Genomic DNA, 18,127 nt, shown 5'->3' with positions numbered 1-18,127 from the left:
CCCTCCATGTCCTATGCGCCAGTCCCTGTGGGCTTTTGTATGTTAGCTGTAACAAGCCATGTACTTTCCTGACTCATGCCCTCCTCCTGTTTCTCTGGCTGGCAAGAGCCTGTGCATCCCATAGGGCTTAGCCGCAATCACACCTTCTCTTTGGTGCCTTTTTTATCCTCATCATTCAAAATTAATCAGCCCTTTCTCTACAACAAAGCCAGCATGTTGTCCAATCTCTATTTAGCATATATTGTCAGCCTTGTATTGCAGTCAACTGTTTAGAAGTCGTCCTTGTAACACTTATCTATAAATACATTTAGTTGTGTGAGACACTGAGGACACAAAGACAGAAGGCCAATCCCTGCCTTCAGAGTGTTCATGTTTTGGTGGTGGGGGGATGGGAGTTTCTGCTAGGCTGCCAGGCAATGGCACAGCTTAGTGGTATATGCTGTGATGCTTGAAGGACGTCTACCCAGATGAGGGTCAGTGAAGACTTCCTGTGGGAAGATGACATCTCAGCTGAGGCTGGAGGGAGGAGCTGCCTGGCTTTTCAGGTAATTCCACCATGTAGTAGAATTACCAGTTTATATGTCTCTCTCCCCAGCTACAATCTAAATTTCTGAAGTTCAGGGAAGTGTTTTACTTATCGCTGAGTCCCCACACCTCATCCCAGAGCCTGGCACATCTTAAAGCCAGTGATGATTGTTAGGATGGGCCCCTAGACTCCTGGAAGGCAGGAGCTCTGTCTTCTCCATTCTTTTATTCTTCTCCCTTCCAGCGCCTTGTAGCAAAGCCTTGGCAGGTTGGGTGTTTGCTGAAATGAGTTACGAGAGAGCTTCCCGGAAGTAGCAGGTGCTCTGGGGACCCATGAGCAAACAGTTGGCCTGGGATGAGTCTCAGACTAGACAAGTGCACACAACTCATGTGACTGTCGTCTAGACCCCAGATGCCAGCAAGTTGACGCTCAGTTGATGCTCATCCCGGCTGGGCTCCCTGAGGCTGGCTGACCGAACAAGACCTCCCAGCCTTGGCCTGTTGTCCATCATTCTTTCCTACACGCTGCCAGGAAAGGGACAGGGAAGGGGCACTTCCAGCAAGCAGAGACGGGGCCAAAAACTCCAGGGACCAGGCTGGAGTGACTCACTGGGACAGTGTGGGGGCACGCTGAGATGCACCAGCAGAATGCCTCCTGCCCTGGCTAGAGATTGGACCCCAGCGTGGTTTTGGAGGCTGTAGATTCAGCAGTTGTGGTGTCAGCCTTTGAGAGTCACTCATCTCAAATAAAGGACGGGGGGACTCAGTGTGAGACCCAAACAAGAAGCTGACAGGCAGCTTCTGGGCCCTGGGGAGAAATTGTTTGTTCCTGGGCTGGGTAGTAAGGGGGGGTTCTCCTGTGGAACCTACTTCCTCCACCTACTCGCCACCAATTTGTACTGGGGAGGGGTTGGTATGCAGAGGGTGAAGACAGTATCATAAAAGCAGGAAAGTGTCCTGAATTCCAGGGCTGAGGAAACTCCCCCCGGGGCTCTATCGTTCCTACCAGGAAGTGGGGAATTCCCAGCAGCTTGCAGTGGGTGGTGGGGAGGTGGAAAGGGAGAAGTTTCCAGAGGGTCAGGGCTTCCTTAGGAAGGGCCCTCCCATCCTGAGGCAAATCTCTGCTCATCCCCTGAAGGTAGGAGTGGGCTTTGGGATCCAATTTGCCCTTTAGCTTGGGATGTAGGGCACGTAATTCTTACTCACAGGACAGCCTCTCTCCTCAAGCCTCGGCAAGGAGCCAAGACAGACGCCCTCTCCTCCAGCAGCCAGCTCCTTGGGGCTCCTCCTCCTCCTCTCCTCCCAGCGCTCCTCCCTGGACTTCTTTATTCCCCACATTGTCTTCTCATCTCCCTACTGAAACTAGGAGAAGGTGGAGGGAGGGCCTAGACTGTTCCTCTCTGAAAAGGTCCCCCAGTTGGGTAAGAAGAGCTGTTCTGTGGTCACGGCCTGCAATCCAGTAAGCTCGGGCTCTGCCTGTGGCCAAGTTACTCAGCTACTCCAAGTCCAGGCTTGCTCCTCTGTAAAACGGGGATGCCCCTTTGCAAAGCTGTTGTGCTGAGCCATTGCATGTCAGACTCTTTGCAAATTTGCCTTAGACATTGTTGTTCAGTAGTCGAACAGCCATTCAGCACATTTATTGTGTGCTCAGTCTGTGCTATGTGCTGTTCTATGGCCTGTTCTGTGGGCTAAGAATGTAGAGTGAACAAAGCAGACAAAACCCCTCTCCTCCTGGAGCTCACACTTTAGTGGGGAAGATGAACAAGAAGGAAGCCAGCAAATACACAAACATGTAATACATAATAAATGTAATTGCCTTCCATGCAAAAAATAAGGAAAGGTGACAAAGGGTGGAGAGTTCTATCTTAGGATGTTCAGCAAGAGCCTCTCTGAGGAGGTGACATTTGAACAGAGGCTTGAGTGTGGTGAAGGGGAGGGCCAGGTGACAATGTCCGGGAGGGCCTTCCAGGCAGAGTGAGCGGCGCCAGCCAGTGCTCTGAGGCAGGGAGCAGCTTGCTCAGGGACCAGCAAGGAGTCCGAGGGGCAGTAGTGGAGTGAGCAGGACACAGTTCCAGGGAGATGAGGTCAGAGGACAAGGTAAGGCCAGGTCCCCTAGGGCCTTGTTTGTCACTTTAGGGAGCTTGCATTTTATTCTAAGTAATGGTTTTGAACAAGGGAGTGACATGATCTGATTTATGCTTTTAAAATATTACTCTGCATGGAGAATTTGCTGGCAAAGTGGGGCCAGCAGAGCAGTTAAGAGGCTGTGGTCATTATTCACCACAGCGCTCCCCCTCTTCTGTCTCTCCTCAGCCAAACTCCTCGTTTCCTCCCCACTGTGCCTGGAGTCTGTCTGCACACTCTGGAAGTGCAGTGGCCTACCCCAAGGGGCTTTGGCAGCCTCCAGCTCTCTGAGGCTTGTGATGTTTTTGGTCCGCTCCTCCTGTCAAGAATCTCCACGCCCTGGTACCTCGGTGCTGCACCACACAACCTAAAGCGCCCATCCAGGGCACAAAGCACAGCACTTGTATAAGGTCCACTCTCTGACCATCCCTTCTTTCCTCCTCTGGGGGCTCCTCTCCTCTACCTGAGGCAGAGGTGTTGCAGACCTCAGGTTCTCTTCCAGGCCCCTTCTCTTCCCACTCTGACTGAGGTTCTTCTGTCACCCCCACCATCCCGTTCCCTGTCGCAAGTGCAGCTATGGTGCTTCCTGGTGAGTCAGATGCTCCTGGTTGCATCCCGTCACCAGTGTCTATTAGATGTCCACTCTGGGCATGCCTCAGGCACCTCCAAAGTGAAGGCAAAGCAGGCAGACTAAACCCCTCCCCTGAGGGAGGTCTCATTCTAGTGACGGAGACAGAGAAACACATGCACAACCTACAACATATCAGTTGGGGAGTGATAAATGCCAAGATGAAAATTAAAGCAAGGGAAGCACATTGAGAGTGATGGGGGACAGGGTCCACTCTAGACAGAAACTTGGATTATTTGGATGCACAAGCCATGTGAGTGTCAGGAGACAGAGTGTTTCAGGCAGAGGAAAGAGCAAGTGCAATGGCCCCAGGTGGGAAATGAGCTTGTAAAGAAGGCAAATGTGGCTGGAGGGTAAGGGGGAACACGAATCACACCACCATGACCTTTGCCCAGACCATGTAAACTGTTCCCAGGTAAAGTCTCCCCACCTGCAGCTCACCCTCCTCCAATCTATGGTCCCCACTGCAGTCACTCTGAACTTTCCAAGATGCAAATTTGCACACTGTGAACCTCTGCTATAAACCATTCACTGGCTTCTCATGGCTCTTACGATAAAGACCAAACTGTGAGGGACCACTGGGCCACTCCCCACTTCTTCTCACCACCCACCTCACACCCTCTACTCCAAATTTTATGACCAACTTTCAGTTCCTAGAATGCACTGACTCTTGACTGAGGTCTTCCTACTTTCTGGTTCCTCTGGTACACACATTTTTGCCGCCAGCTTCCAGCCCTTTTTCCCTTACCCACCTACCTCCTACTCACTCCCCAAGAAATCAGCAGGGGTGTGACCTCCACCAGCCACCTTCTGTGATCTCGAGGTGGGTGAGGTGTCCCTCCCAGGTGCTACATTGCAAGTCCCTGAGTATGTCTCTGTACCTTCTGCAAGCCTGACAGGCCCATGAGTGCTTGTCTAGCTCATCGGAGGTGGAAATTTCAGCTCATAGCACCGGACTTGGCGCATAGAAGGTGCTCATTAAATATTTTTTGGTTAGATGGAAGGGTGATGTGGGATTGGAAATGGGAATGGTGCATCTGGAAAGGGAAAGGCATTCCAAGGAGGGGGGATGATGGAGAAGGGCATGGCGAAGGCAGAAGTGTGGAGACGGCCATGTGTGCTGTGTCACATGCAGGAGCGAAGGAGGCCAGCCTGATGGAGCAGAAGGCATGAAGGAGCAGGGGGTGAGGAGGTCAAAGAGAAGGCTGGGGCCAAGTGAGGGCATTTGGGCTTTATTCTGGAGGCAACAAGGAGCCTCTGAAGATTATAATCAAGATGTGACATGGTCACAGCTGTGTTTAAGGACATCAATCTGGTGTGACCTGCAGGTGAAACTGCAGGGCAGGGAGGAGTTGGGGAGGGATTTGGAGACCACCTCCACTTTTGGGGGTCAGCAGGCAGACTATTCTTGAGCCCCTTCTTCAGCAGGAAGACCCTGGTCTAGCCACAAGCCTCGGTGACCCTGGACAGTGAGCCTCCCCTCCCGGGGTTCCTCTTCCCCTCGGCAGAGGCAGATTGCCCTTCCTGGTGACTCATCCCAGAGGGGTCAGCTCCAAGCAGAAAGTCATTGTTGACAGGAAGAGGGGTCAGACTTTCCCTTCTCCGGCCAGCTTCTTGGGTACCAAAATAGCAACGTGGCACAACAAAGATTTGGGGCAGTGGAGGCCTCCCAAATGGGCTGGAGGACACACCGGCCCCACCCCAAGCTGCCCACCCGCCCATGGGACCCACCATGCCACATGACAGCCAGCCTGACAGCACCAGTCACTGGTGAGTCAGGCAGCCCTGGAAACCCTCTCACAGCCAGCCGAGATGTGAGGGACACAGAGAAGGAGGTGCCATTTCAGCCCCCTATGCCAGGCAGGTTGGGGTGAGAAGGACACACCAATCAGAGCTGGTTCTGAGGCTCGTATCCAGAGGGAGATGCTGGAACCAGGGCTAAGGCTCACGTCCTGAGGGACATGCTGGAACCAGGGGGCATCCAAGTTGGGGACACAGTCTGGGAAGGTGTCTAAAGGAAGTGAGAATTGAAGGAGGGACAGAGCGCTACCCAGAAGGGCATAACTAGAGGCTGGGACCAGGTCAGGAAATGTGTCCCTCAGGTGTAGAAGCTGCAAGTGAGAAACCACTGTGGTAGGAACCTCAGCAGGCTGGCTCCAGCTCCAGAAGCTGTTGGAGTTGAGGATTTGTTCTCTGTAGAGGAGCAACATCACCTGTGTAGTCTGGTTCCTAGGCTAGGCCATCCTCTAGAATTCTGTGTGAGCCAGAATGTTCAACTAATAAGAGAAGGCTGCATATTGGGGGTGGAGAGCGGGAAAGAGAGGGGGCTTGCAGCATCTGCAGGGGCCAGAAACCACACGCACAGAGGAGCTTTCTCAATCAGAAAAGAGCTTAGGAAACATTGAACTGGAGAACAATGGAAGCAAACCTCTGTCCGGGAGTGGCGCCAGTGAAACCCACCTCTTTCTCTGTGTATGGAATTCCAAACACCCCTTGTACAGGAGGAAGCAGCTACAGATGGTCCTACTCACCATCTGGGTGGCACCACCGGCTTTAAGTAATGGGTAAACTGGCTCAAGCAAGCCTGGGACTAAGAGACAGATGTGCGAAGCAGAGATGTTGCCATGCCTAGGCTGAGGGCTTTCAGCCAATTGGTGAGGGGAATGGAGGAGAAAGGAGAGAGGGGTGTTGGGTTGAGGGCCAGGATGTTAAGAAAAGGGTTGTATCCTGGGAGATGGGCTAAGGATCAAGAGGATGAGGAGAAACACCCCCTCCCACAGCCTCTGCAGCACCCAGAGTTGCAAGATCCAACGAGATGTTCCTTTGTGTCCTCTCTTTGCTGTCCCCCTCCCCTCCTGGCCCTCCCAGCATTGCAGACCCTTGCCTCTGGTTTGCAGCTAGGCTAAGGGCAAAAGCAGAAGCAAGAGCCTGAGCTGCTTTGTCCTGCCTGGATTTCTGTTCTTGCAGTTGCCACAGAGCTGGCTCCTTCTCATCATGCTGGTCTTGGCTTAAACGTTACATCCTCCAAGAGGCCTTTGCTGGCCACCACAGTGATGTATTCCACCCTGACATCACTATCACAGTCCCTGCTTTAGTTTTAAGATAGCACTTACCACGAACTGGTATTTTCTCTCATTTCCTTGTTTATTTTTGTCTCCGCCATCTAGAATGGAAGCTCCCCGAGAGCAGGAACCTTGTCTGTGTTGTTCATGGCTATATCCCCAGCACTCAGAACAGAGTAGGTGCTCAAATATTTAGTTGATTCATGATGAATAATAATTGCTAACATTGGTTGAGTGTTACTACATGATAAGTACTTATTTCACACATTAACTCATGGGCCAGTGAGCTGTAGGCCTCAGGGCAGATCCAGCTCCCTGCCTGTTTTTATAAATACATTTTATTGGAACACATGCCCATCGTGTACGTATTGTCCATGGCCGCTTTCGTGATACAATGGCAGAGTGGAGTAGTTGTGACAGAGCCTGAGGCCTCCTAGAAGTGCTAGAAGCTTTTCCTTACCCCTCCAACCCTCTGCCACTCACACTTACCACATTGAGCCAGTCTCCCCTCTCCCCTTTGCTTTTGCTGCTCCCTCTGCCTGGGACCCCCTTCCCTGCCCCACCCTTCTCTCTTTTCCTTGGCTCACCTGTCATCAGCCTGAAAACTGCACCTGATCCTGGATCTTCTCTTGGAGGCTCCCAGAGCAACCTGGGCTTCTTTCTCCACAGCACTAACTATGGGATGCCATCACTGGCTGCTTACCAGGCTCACCCATTCCAACTCTGCTGGACTGTGAGCTCATTGACAGTAGACTATCTTCTACTTTGGAAATCCCAGCACTTAACCTTGAGCCAGGCACATAGTAAACATTAAGTAAAGATTTATCAGCTGGGCGCAGTGGCTCACACCTGTAATCCCAGCATTTTGGGAGGTCGAGTTGGGTGGATCACTTGAGGTCAGGAGTTCAAGACCAGCCTGGTCAAAACGGTGAAACCCCATCTCTACTAAAAATACAAAAATTAGCTGGGCATGATGGCGGGCGCCTGTAGTCCCAGCTACCTGGGAGGCTGAGGTGGAGAATCACTTGAACCTGGGAGGCGGAGGTTGCAGTGAGCCGAGATCGTGCCACTGTGCTCCAGCCTGGGTGACAGAGCAAGAGATCAAGACTTCGTCTTAAAAAAAAAAAGATTTATCCCGTGGATGGCTATCCGATTTTTGTCAGACGTGGGATGAATAATGGCACATGCTAAAAATATTTACTATCTGGCCCTTTACAGAAAAGATCTGTAGACACCTGTAGTAACTCAGTTAATCCTCACCAGTACAATTAAGGTCAGTGCTGTTATTATCTCCATTTTACAGATAAGGCAACTGGGGCACAGAGGCACAGAAGGCTTGTCCAAGGTTACACAGCTAGTAAGTACAGAGGCTGGAGTTGAATCCAGGCAGTCTCACTCCAGCCCATGTTACTAATCATTCCCTTTCTAAGAATGTCACCTGCTTCATTCCCTTTCTAAGAATGATCAGGAGGTGGTGGGTGGAGTGGGAGGGATAGGCTGGCCAACGTCATCATGGGAGCAGCACAGCAGGAAGGAGAGCTGGGAGCCCAGCAGAGCCCTGATGACCCAGGGCTATTGTTTTTGAGGCTTGGCCTGATTCTGGGACCCAGAGCTCTCAAATTCTGTTTCCTAGAGCCGGAGTCCTACCCCTAAACATACATAAACACCCCCAACCTTCCCAATCTGAAGATTGAGTGTAGAATATTCCCCACTTAGGACTTGAGGTCTCAACATTTTCCTTAAACCTTTGACCCCTGCTATGAGTTGTCTACATGAGCATTGTCTTAGTCTGTTTTCTGCTGCTATAACAGAATACTTGAGACTGGGTAATTTATAAAGAAAATAAATTTATTTCCCCAGTTCTGGAAGCAGGGAAGTCCAAGGGCATGGCCCCAGCATCTGCCTGGCATCTGGTGAGGGTCTTCTTGCTGCGTTATAACAGAGTAGAAGGGCAAGCAAGCATGTGAGACACAGAGAGAGAAGCATCAGGGGCCAGACTCAATGGATAACAGCACACTTTCATGATAACATTAATCCATTCATGAGGACCTCCCATCATGGCCCAATCACTTTTTAATAGGCCCCACCTCCCAACATGGTCACATTGGGGATTAAGTTTCTAACACATGAACTTTTAGGGGATGTGTTAAAACCATAGCAAGAACAAGGATCCAGTAGTCTCTGATTTAACACAAGTTAGGTTAATTTAAGGTTGAATACACTGTTATTTAAAAAGACATCGGGTGAGGTGGCTCATGCCTGTAAACCCAGCGCTTTGGGAGTCCGAGGCAGGTGGATCACCTGAAGTCAGGAGTTCAAGACCAGCCTGGCCAACATTGTGAAACCCCATCTCTACTAAAGGTACAAAAATTAGCTGGGTGTGGTGGCTCACGCCTGTAGTCCCAGCAACTCAGGAGGCTGAGGCAGGAAAATTGCTTGAACCCAAGAGGCAGAGGTTGCAGTGAGCTGAGATCATGCCACTGCATGCAAGACTCCATCTCAAAAAAAAGAAATTTTTTTTTGTAGTTCCACAAAAGAATGATCTGGCTTCTATGGGCTTCACAGTTTAAACATGTTCAAGAACTTCCCATTCTTCTGATGTTGAAATTTGGATGCAGTTCAACTCAGAGGTTAAAACACACACACACACGCACACACACACACACACGCAACAAGAAGTAAATCCTCTAGAATCAGAAGAAAAATTGCAGCCTTGAAAATCACAGCGTTACTCATGAGGCCTCCTAGAAGTGCTAGAAGCTTTTCCTTACTTATAAGAAATGAAAAAAAAAAAAAAAAAAAAAAGGGCAGGTGTCAGGGAGTATGGGAGGATGGGGCAAGCTGTTGGAAGGTGTAGTGAGTGCTGAACAGGTCAGCCCCATCCTGGTGCAGAGGCCTGCTCTGAGACGCTCTGCCATGGAGGCACGTCCTGGAAGGTGTACGCTGGTGAGGAGCAGTGGAAAGGCTTCTCTACTCCTAATCTTCTGGACTTTGGAGGCTGCTCTAAAGTTTATCAGGACTTCACATTTGCCATCACATTTGCTCATGACAAGGCCCTGAGGGAGGAGTTACTTCTAACCCCATCAGAGAGGTTCTACAGTTTGCCAAAAGTCACACAATAAGTGGCACGACATGATGGTCCTCTTGAATAGATTCCTTACTTATGGAACAATCTCCAGATGATTCAATGGGGAGCCTGAAAGAGGGACAGGGTCATTTCAGTGGGGACTGAAGTATTTCAATTCACCTGTCTCACTCTCCACTGTGTTCCGATACCAAAACCTAGATCCTCACTCAGTATTTGTGCAGGGTATTGAAACTCCATGTCCCTGCTCTAGGCAGGTACAGGTGTGTAGAGCAGGCACAGATGAAAGCTGAAAATAAGCTGGCACAGGGAAAAGCGTTAGGAGAGGGATGTAAAGTGCCACTGAGGTTCTGAGGAGGATGAGACCATGTGGGTCAGAGAAATGGAACTCTTGTTGGTGGAAAGAGCAGCTGAGAGGGCGTTGAGGGGGTTTATTTCCACAGGTGGGGATGGAGGCATAGTGACACCTCTGCAGCTCTGCCTCTGCCAGCCTTGCCAGCCTTCTTCCCCTCCAACCGTCTGCCACTCACACTCACCACACCAAGCCAGACTCCCCTCCCCGCTTTGCCTTTGCTGCTCCCTCTGCCTGGGATCCCCTTCCCTGCCCCTCCCTTCTCTCCTTGTCTTGGCTCACCTGTCATCACCCCTGAAAACTGAGCCTGACCCTGGGCTTTCTCCTTAAGGCTCCCAGAGCAACCTGGGCTTCCTCCCCGATAGCACTAACTATGGGGTGCTGTCACCGCCTGCTTCCAGCCCCACCCTTACAGCCCATTAGACCGTGAGCTCACTGACAGTAGACTGTCTTCTACTTTGGAAATCCCAGCACGTAACCTTAAGCCAGGCACATAGAAAACATTCAATAAAGATTTATCCAGGGCATGGCTATCCAATTTTTGTCAGGCATAGGGGTGCATAATGGAAAACAAGACGGAGGCAGAAGGTTGGGACCAACACGAGGAAGGCCCTGGCATCAGTCAAGGGTGCTAGCATTTATGCTGTGGGCATGTGGAGCCACTGTCAGCGCTAGGTGAGGCCACAGCAGGGAGGACAATGCCCAATGGTAGGACTGCTATGCCACATGAGGGCTGGAGCAGAGCAAGGACAGACCAAGAGCGAGGAAGGTCTGACAGGTGCCCCAGCATCCTGTATGCATGCAGGTCTCTGCAGCCTTTGGAGAGCCTGGACAAGCACCCTGAGTTCTGCTAGCACCTGGGTTACACTGACAGAGCGAGTTCTGACCTGCAGCTGTGGCATCCTGCCAGAACCCATGACTTCACCCAAGTGCAGAGGGCCCATGACAAGCATGTGACACAGCAGCCAGCACTGGGACAGGCCACAGTGGGATGAAGGGGTGGAGCTTAGCTTAGAAACAGGAGAGGGAAAGGTTGCTTCCAGCAGAGAGAATGACCTGGATTCATAAAATCCATTCATTCACTCATTCATTCATCCATTCAACAAAGCTTTATTGAGCACCTAGTATATATGGGTTCCGTGGGAGATAAAAGCTATCTCTACTCTCATAGTTCAGTAAGAAGAAGGATAAGAAATGTACATAAACACAAGAGAGACACAGAGACCAAGAACCATGGGGCCAGAGGAGAGAGGAAGCATTCCTGTTGAGAGTAAGGGGGAAAGCTTCCCAAGGAGGGGACAATTCAGATGGGCCCTAAAGATGAGTACAAGGAGATTCCAACAAGAAGACATGAGGGGGGCAAGCAGGGATGGCAGGAGACCATGAGCCCCTGGGGGTGGGAACCATGGCAATCTGGTTCCCAATTGTCCCTGGTCCCCACTTGGTGGTCCGTGAGCATTTGTCTTGTTTGTTGAATGAGACAATGACTGTTTCCTGGTCCCTCCTTCTCTCTTCACCGGATCCACCACTGATTACCCGAATTTCTCCCTCTGCAGCACTTAGTCTCCTGAGCTCTGTTCCTTCTGCCAAACCCACATCTTGGACCTCAAAGGCAAAATATCCATTTCTCTGATCCCACAGACCCTCTCCTCATATCCTTGATCTCACCCCTGCCTATCCCCAGGACCCTGCTCCTTCAGTGGCCCTGTCTCTCCATCTGCTTAGCTTCTCCCTCTGTGGGCTCCTTCCCTTTCGCTGGTAAACCTGTATAAGTGTCTGGCACTCCCCCAAGCCCTCACTTCCTAATGAGATGCTGCATTTCCTAAGGACAAGTCCAGGCAGCACCAGATGTGCCTCTTTACGGACCCCATCAGACAGTGCCCTATGCTTGGAAAACATTTATTGAATGGATGGATCCAATCCTGTCATCTCCTAGCATCCTCAGTGGTGCTCAGTGTAAAGTCAAATGTCACGTGTATGACCTACAGATGCCCAATGAATGGGATTGGTCTGGCCTGTCTCTCACTTCCTCTAGTCTTCCTCCCCAGCTCCAATCATTCCTGAGTAATTATACTACCCAGAACCCACTACACTGCCCTCGCCTCTCCTGAGCTTTGTGCATGCTGTTCCCTCTCTCTGGAATGAATGCTCCTTCCCCACTTCCGCACCACATGCACTTTTGCTCTCAATGCAGCTCGAGGGTCTCCTCCTCCCACCAGACTGTGAGCTTCCTGGGAGTAAAAGGTGGTCCTGGTTAATAACTTTAGGCCTAGTGCCTAGGTAGGTGCTCAATAGATGTTCATTAAATAAGCAAATTAAGGAATGGAGGGAGAAGTGCTAGTGATTCCAGAGGCATATGCTCAATTTTCCTCTTAAGCCCTGGCTCCCACCTGCAAAAAGGGGTGAAATTGCTTAGGGGCATGGAGTGTCCAAGAAGACATGAACCCATAGTCTGGTTTCCCCCAAACTCAGCTCTAGGAAGATTCTTCTTTTAAGCTGGCTTAAAGAATTAGGCGTGTGCTCAATGATTTTCTTTTAATTCAAGGCAGAATTGGAGTATGACTTCTACTGTCATGTTCTAAAAATATATCTTCTATGGTTCTCTGCTTTCTTTGCAGTAAAATATCCTTGGCATGACCCTGTTTTTGCATAACTGAAGACACGATTTAATGAAATAGCACTTTATGAGCTTTAAGGGAAGCAAATATCTGACCTAATCAGGGGTGAAAGGAGGGGAGAGAGACTCTATGCCAGGCTGTTCCATCTCTGTTAGGAAAGGCCCAGGGCCAGGAAGTTCCCAGCTTTTCAAGGAATATTGGCACTGGAGTCCAGGATCAATTATCCTCAATCAATCAGCAAATATTTATTGAGTGAGTACAGCATGGTGGGGCTATAGCTGTGGAAAATAAGATGCATGTGAACCTGGTTTACTTTCTATGGTGAGTTCCTTCTGGTCATATCATTCCTGTTACTTCTATGAATAATTGTAGCTAATAGTCACTGGGCACCCACTCTGCAACATGGGCCTGGTTATATACTATGTTGACTTTTTGTAACACTCTGAGACAGGTAGTGTGACTTCTACTTAGTAGATGAGGAAATTGAGGATCATAAAATTTCCTACATTGCCCCAGGTCACAAAGCTAGAAAGTAGCGGATCTGAGATCTGAATGTAGATCTGATTTCAACCCCAAAGTCCTTTACTAATGATAGCCAACATCACATGAGTCTTCTAAGATTACAGAGCATTTTCCAGTAAATTTCTAATTTGATTCTGTCACTACTCATAGGAGGCCAAAATTATGATAATTCCCATTTTACAGATAAGAGAACTGAGGCTTGGAGGATTCAAGCAACTTGCCAAAGGTCCCTGTTGGTAAATGGTATATCCAAAAAAGACCTGAGCTGAAGCCAAATCCTGCATTCCTTCTGCTACACCTTGGCAAGGACTGGATCATCGAGTGTTGGCCCCTCAGCCGCTTCTAGCAAAGAACCGGACACTGACAGGCAGAATTCTCACCTAACAGCCCCAGAGAACACCCTGGTGCCAAGCCATGGATGGCCCTGCCTGGACTCTGCCCCAGACGCCTGCCCGTGGAGGACAGAAGAGGAGGCTGCTCCAGGTCAAGTGACCAGCTGCTCTGGGGACTCGCAGCCCAGTGCTGGGAGCTGGCAGGGAGCAGGAGGGGCAGAGCGCTCTGCCTGGGCTCCAACAAACAGGCTTTCTAGTGAATGGACCAATTGGCGGTTGTGGGTTATGTGGCCAATTGTGGTTAGGGGAAGGGAGGAGCTCCTGGAGGAACACTGCATTCCTGCTCCTGTCAGTGACTCCGAGAGAGTTCTTGACTAAGAGGTGGGAGCACAAGCCCTGCCTACTCCTCTGGGCTCCAGAATTAAGCCCACCCCCACATCCTCCTGGCCCCTGGAGCAGGGGTTCTCCCCATGGCAGGATTCAGAAAGGGCTTTCCTGAGTGGAACCAGCCTTGGTCATATGCCACCCCGCTCCCCATCCCCCACCCCCCACCACCGTTCCCTGACTGAGGAGGCATTAGCACAGTCACTGTGGAGTCCCCCTTTAATGACACCTGCGGTGGCACTGACTGAACAACAAATGCAGTCCCCTCCCTGCTTCGCCAGCCACTCAACAATGACCACTCTACCCCTTCTCTAGCTATATTCTATATTCTATATATTCTAAGTGATGTTCTAGGCATTTTATGCATAATCACCTAACTGATCCTTATGCCAACACTATGAGTAAGGCACCATTATTATTATTATTATTATTATTATTTTTTTTTTTTTTTTGAGACGGAGTCACCCAGGCTGGAGTGCAGTGGCACAATCTCAGCTCACTGCAAGCTCCGCCTCCCAGGTTCGCACCATTCTCCTGCCTCAGCCTCCCGAGTAGCTGGGACTACAGGCGCCCGCCACCATGCCCGGCTAATTTTTTGTATTTTTAGTAGAGACAGGGTTTCACCGTGTTAGCCAGGAGGGTCTCGATCTCCTGACCTCATGATCCACCCACCTCAGCCTCCCAAAGTGCTGGGATTTCAGGCGTGAGCCACCGTGCCCGGCCGAGTAAGGCACCATTATTAACTTCATTTTACAGATGAGAAAACTGAGGCACAAAAAGTTTAGGTACCCTACCCAGGGTCATGGAGCTATCAGGAGGAAGAGCTGGGATTTTAGCCCAAGCAGTTCGGTTACACAGCTAATGCACTTACTCATCACACTCCACTCGTGAGGGCTGGGAGACTCTTCCTTCCCCCAGGGAGAAGTGCCCAACAGCAGCCAATGGAAAGGGGACTTGCCTTCTGGCTGGAGGACCCCGGCCTGGGGCTCGCGGCAGCCACAGAAATGAGTGAGTATTGCTGGTTGTAGTTGGAGTCACCCATGCCTTTCCTCCCTTCACATGGGGCAACCTTAGGAAGGTGTCCTCTCCCCACTTACTCTCCTGCTCTGGGCCTCCCCCATCTCTGCCCGTCTTGGCCTCCATACAGAGCATCCAGTCATCACCTTCGACCTCCCAGTTGGCACTGGGCAAACCAACATAGAGAACCAAGACAAGGAACAACCTTAAATCACGTAAGTGGAATAGTGGAGCCTGTCTCTCTGGCTGTATCTAGGACCTGATTTCTTCTAATTCCCAATCTTTTCTCTACTCCAGGTTTCTGATTTCCTTCAAGTGACTTCTGAAGCCAAGCCACTCTGGGCCTTTGGGGCACTGGAACATTTCTTCACTGTCATACTCACTGCCCCTTGATGTGTGTGTCCCTGGCAGTCTGTGAGGAGGGAGGCCATGTAATTCAATGAAGTGTGGACAAGCACAGGCCAGGCATGCAGCAGGCACTAAAAATGTCTATTGTACTAATAGATGACTACAGATGGTGTAGGTTCTCACTTCCTGTTTCTAGGTAATTCTCTGCCTCGTTTACTCTGAAGTCACGCAGGGCCAGGATAGGAAGTGGGCTTGCTGTGATGCTTGTGCACCAGCTGACACATCATCCTTTTCGTGATTCTCTTTTTCCGATGAAGGTTGGAAACTTTCATTCTAGAAGGGTCCTCAGCAGAGGGGTTGTGACTTTAGGGGGTAGGGAGGGCACTTGGGAAGCCAGAATTCACTGTGGGTGAATTGTTTGTCAATTGCTGCGTTAGATTTTTCAGTTCTGAGGAGTTCATGAGAGCAACCTAAGAATCGGTCCTGCTGAGGTCCAGGAGGCAGTGCCGGGCCTGGCTGTGGCAGGAAGCTCCGGGAGAGGAAAGTTGACAGGCTGCTGATACAGTCTTGCATTGCAGCAGTGCTTGCCCTTCAGGGGTGACACAAGTCCTGAAGCCAGCATGTATTTCTGTGGCTCTTGGACAAGGGGGACAGCTGACTTTCCCCCAGCCATAGGATGGGGTGGTCTTGACAAATATCAATAGTTCCAAAGTGCCAAAGATTGGCTCTTGGTAGTTTGCCAAACACAAAGGCTTCACAGCAGCCCTAGGAAGCTGGCAGGTGGGAGCTGCTATTCCCATTTAATTGACGAGGGCATTCAGTCCAAGATCCTTCCCTGGTGGCTGCTTTACCACCCTTCATGCTGTCTCTCACCTTGAAAGTGGGAGAAGAGATGACTGAAAGGGCAGGCTGCAGTGCAAATGACTATAGGTGCGTGGCTGGGAGATGGGACGCTCTGGCTCTGATGTCCTGCTCCCAAACCTGGTCAGCCAGGAGTCCTACATTCTGGTCCTTTCTGTAGCACTGGGACAAGAAAGCAGCATTTTCTCTGCAGCCCCAGCTTCCAAGGTAGCTGCTGTCCACCCCCAGTCTACTTTCTAAAGCGCCACAGAGCCACTTAGGTGGAAGAAAGAGAGAAAGGTGGGAAGGAAGGAGAAAAGGAAGGGAGAAAGAAAGGAAGAGAGAAGGAATAGAAAAAAGAAAGAAAAGAGAAAGAGAAAGAAATGAAGAATGAAAGGGAGAACAAAAGAAAGAAAAGGAAAGTAGGAAAGAAAAAAGAATGGGAGGGGGAAGGGAGGAATGCATGAATAAGGGGAGAAAGAAAGAAAAAAGCAAAGAAAGAAAAAGGAAGAAAGCAAGCTCTTTATGATAGAAGGCCATTCCCTAGAAAAGATCTCAAGGGGAAATTGGCTGTCAAATAATTTCAAGGAAATGATATTTGGACAACCAGCAAATGAGGGTTTCCTCCCACTTCCTGCCATCCATCTCTATTTCCCTCTGTTCAATCTCTCTTCTCCCACCAGTGGTTCATTCCTCTGGCAAATAGCATCTCTCCCATGCTCCCTCTACTCTCCTCTGGGGTCAGCTGAGCACTGCTTTCTTGATGATGCTACATTAGGAAATCATCAAAACCCTAAATCTCAGTTGCTTCCAATTCCCCTATACCTGTCCCAGAACCTGGCCTGGGACATGACTTCACTGGTAGTCAGCAGGGAGGCTAGCAGCTAAGCTGTCCAGGGTAAGTATGCAGAGCTGAGTCCTCTTACTCCAGGACTCACTCTGGAGGTCCCCACCCTCAACTCATCATTCATGTGTGACTCTGGAGGAGGAGGCTTATCCTGTCTGGGCCTCCATTTTTTCATCCAAGGCAACATGGGGTGAAAAATCTATTTCTGTGGTGCCATCACTCCTTGCCCATGGATGGGTACAAACAGCTTGCATGGATGTGAAGAGCTAAGACACCATGTGCAGACGGACACCATCCTGCTGGCTTGGCCCTAAGATGCAGGCAGGACCTGCCAGCCACAAGTCTCCCAGCCAGCCAGGCAGACGCAGTGGGGCTGGGGGGCTTGCGGAGGGTAGAGGGAAGAACATCAGCTCCAGGGCAGGAACAAGCGGAGGAGACTCAGGTGAGTCACTTCAGGCTAGCCATCAGCTTTTCCAGCCTCAATTTCCCTGTGTCTGGTGACAAAAAGTGTCCACATCAAGCAGATCCATAATCCCTCCTTTTAAGGTAACAGAGAAGAGACAGCTGCAAGTCCCACTGTGGAGTCACGGTTATCAAGGACCTTGCTCATCCCTCTGCAACTCCGTGAAGGCAGAGCCTCCCAGAGCCCCACAGCCTACATGTCCAAAGAGCTTTTATAACTGAACCCCTACTCTGTGTTGTGCATTGCCCTAGGGACTCCCATATGTCAGCCCATTTGACCTCATGACCACTCCTTGGGGAAAGTCTTAAAATTGCCACTGTACAAATGAGGAAAGAGAGGCCCAAAAGGCTAAGGGGTTTGTCCAAAGTTACACAGCAAATGAATGGCAGAGCTGGGACTAAAATCTGGCCTTGGGACTCCCAAGCCCACTGCACCATTGTGGTGTCATTGCTTTAGAACCCATGTGAGCGAACAGATAATAATAACAATAGCACGTACTGTCTTCAGGCCCTGTGCTAAATACTTCACAGGCCTTATCTCATTCAATACTCATAACACCTTTGTCAGAGAGAGAAATTAACATCTCTATTTTATAGACATGGGAACTGAGAGAAGTTTGTCCAATGTCACACAGCAAATGGCTTGGCAGAGCTACCAAGGTCAAATCACTTGTAAGTAGTGGAGTCAGGTTCAAACCAGGGTATGTAAAGACCTCCAATACGGGGAATGAGGACCTCAAGCCTTGCACCAACGTGGAGAATGATTACGCTCCTCCAGAAGCTGAGCAAAGTCCAAATGCCAGCCTCAGTGAACCTGGGCCAGGGCTGGGTTGGTGAAGGAAGGAGCAAGTAAAACTGGACCCCTTTCTCAACAAGTCTGTTGGTTTATCTTTCTCAGGTTACTTCCTCTAACCGTTTATCAGTCTTAAGAACTATGGTGTCAACATGTTATCTGAAATCATTATTGTACAGTGACCATGT

This window comes from Pongo pygmaeus, chromosome 1, assembly GCF_028885625.2.
Source record: "Pongo pygmaeus isolate AG05252 chromosome 1, NHGRI_mPonPyg2-v2.0_pri, whole genome shotgun sequence".
NCBI lineage: Eukaryota > Metazoa > Chordata > Mammalia > Primates > Hominidae > Pongo > Pongo pygmaeus.
The sequence above is the reverse complement of the archived record's forward strand: the minus strand, read 5'-3'. Positions refer to the sequence as shown.